At 41.0% G+C, this 2,801-nt stretch overlaps 1 pseudogene; it reads right to left on the reverse strand.

Annotated features, from left to right (window-relative positions):
• Positions 1 to 939: 939 nt before the first annotated feature.
• LOC149132401 (signal recognition particle RNA) lies at positions 940 to 1,206 on the reverse strand (annotated as a pseudogene).
• Positions 1,207 to 2,801: the final 1,595 nt, after the last annotated feature.

A 2,801-nucleotide genomic window follows, 5' to 3' on the forward strand; every position in this document is an offset into this window, starting at 1 on the left:
TTTATTAATTTATTTGTTTCAGTTATTTGACTGCGGTCCGAGCAAATCAGACCCCAGGACTTATTCTGTGTAAGCCTAGTACTTATTCTATCGGTCTGTTTTGCCGAAAAGCTACGTTACGGGGACGTAAACACACCAGCATCGGTTGTCAAGCGATGTTTTTTTTTGGGGGGGGGGGGGGCAAACGCAGACGCACAAACACACACACACACATGTATACATACGAGCTTCTTTCAGTTTCCGTCTACCAAACATATATATACACACACAACTATGCGTGATGTATATGTATATATTCATCTGCAAACTATATTTCTTTGAAAAAAAATGCTTATGTAAACATACATACATACATACAACGATACATTTATACATGCATGTATAAGTATATGTGTGTATATATGTATATATATCCTTTTATTCTTTTATTTGTTTCAGTCATTTGACTGCGGTCATGCTTTAGTCAAACAAATCAACTTAAGACGTTTACAGTATATATATATATATATATATATATATATATACTCTTTTACTCTTTTACTTGTTTCAGTCATTTGACTGTGGCCATGCTGCAGCACCGCCTTTTAGTCGACCCCAGAACTTATTCTTGGTAAGCCTAGTACTTATTCTATCGGTCTTTTTAGCCGAACCGCTAGCTTACGGGGACGTAAACACACCACTATCGGTTGTCAAGCGATGTTGGGGGGACAAACACAGACACACAAACACATACACACACATACATATATATATATATACATATATACGACGGGCTTCTTTCAGTTTCCGTCTACCAAATCCACTCACAAGGTTTTGGTTGGCCCGAGGCTATAGTAGAAGACACTTGCCCAAGGTGCCACGCAGTGGGACTGAACCCGGAACCATGTGGTTGGTAAGCAAGCTACTTACCACACATCCACTCCTACGCCTATTCTCTTAAAAGATTGGTGTTCAGTCGTATCGAAGAGGCTGCCAACCGACGACTGTTCACAGGCGCGATCCCACTACTGCTCGACACGGGGCCTTTTGCCTGCTGCGTTTCCGCCCTGGGCCGAAGCGACCCTCCTTAGACAAACTGGTCCTGATGAGCTCCCTCTCCAGCACCATATTGATGCCGAACTTAGCGCGGACACCCGATCGCCATAGAAGACCGATTACCAGAACTCCCATCCTCAAACTGGCCAACCAACCAAGCCTCCGAGTAGCTATGTATAGTATTGTATTTGTGTAACATTGTCCAGTTTCTTTTCGTCCTTGTTTTTGTATACATTCGCTACTTTCTTCGAAGGAATCTAATGCTCTTAGCTTAGTTTTTCCTTGGAGCTGGCCAGATTCAAGCAATCTCGAGTATAATCAGCCGAAGTTGCGAAGTTACTCAACTGAGGAAAGAAAACTTCGAATGACCCGTCCTTGTTTTCTTTGTATCGTCTGTCTGGATGTTTTGTTGTCCTATTTTTGTATCGCCTAACTGTCCGGATGTTTTGCGTTCTTGTCCTATTTTGTATTTTATATATATATATATATATATATATATATATATGGGAGAATGTACGAAAAAACAACAACAGACGAGGACAGGTGATGTAAATAACAAATATATATATACTCTTTACTCTCTTTTACTCTTTTACTTGTTTCAGTCATTTGACTGCGGCTATACTGGAGCACCGCCTTTAGTCGAGAAAATCGACCCCAGGACTTATTCTTTGTAAGCCTAGTACTTATTCTATCGGTCTCTTTTTGCCGAACCGCTAAGTGACGGGGACATAAACACACCACCATCGATTGTCAAGCAATGCTAGGGGGTCAAACACAGACACACAAACACACACATACATATATATATATATTCATATATACGGCGGGCTTCTTTCAGTTTCCGTCTACCAAATCCACTCATTAGAAACTTGCCCCAGGTGCCACGCAGTGGGACTGAACCCGGAACTATGTGGTTGGTAAGCAAGCTACTTACCACACAGCCACTCCTGCGGCCATAATCGACCCAGGCCATGACTAACTCAATAGCACCACCTGGAAAAGACTTAGTTAATTATTTCGGGACATAATGGATCACTCAAGCAGAGAGTTGTTGGTTGAGACGTATCCAGGTGTATGTGGTTTATCCGGTATTTCCTGGAGGAATTTGTCTAGGTACCGTTTGAAAGTTGTGTGTCTTTTTCTACTTAAATTTCTTTCGGGGTAACATTGAAAAGAGCAGGACCATTTGCAGTGAAGAAATTGTGTCGCAATGTTCTTATGTGATGTGATCTCGACCTTTGTAGGGGACGCATTGCACTAGAGCCTAGGCCTGGGTGAATTGTAAACATAATACCGATATCATTTGGATAATGTTGCTGGAATATTTTCTACATGGTGCAAATAATGTATCGTTCACGGTGGCGTTGCAGAGAATAGAGTTTCAGCTGTTTAAGTCGAGCCCAATAATCAAGTCTCATCACGATCTTGTTCTATTTCGGGGTGGTCATTTTTTTTCTTTTTGTCAAATGAACATACGCACTATATATATTTTTATTCGCTCGTTTATTACTGTTCTTATCTTATTGTTTTTTAACTCATGTCCATTGTCCGGAAATCTTTCGTCACACATCTGTGACTCTTCAGTGACACTTTTCGTTTCGGTATGTGTTCTTGCTCTGGAGTAAGTGGAGCAAGAACACACACGGAAACGAAAATTGTCGCTGAAGAGGTCACAGATGGTGTGACGAAAGATGTCCAGACGATGGACATGAGTTAAAATAATAGAATAAGAACAGTAATAAACGAGCGAAGAAAAAACTACA

Source organism: Octopus bimaculoides, chromosome 15, assembly GCF_046866305.1.
Source record: "Octopus bimaculoides isolate indiv1 chromosome 15, ASM4686630v1, whole genome shotgun sequence".
In the NCBI taxonomy this organism is placed as follows: Eukaryota; Metazoa; Mollusca; class Cephalopoda; order Octopoda; family Octopodidae; genus Octopus; species Octopus bimaculoides.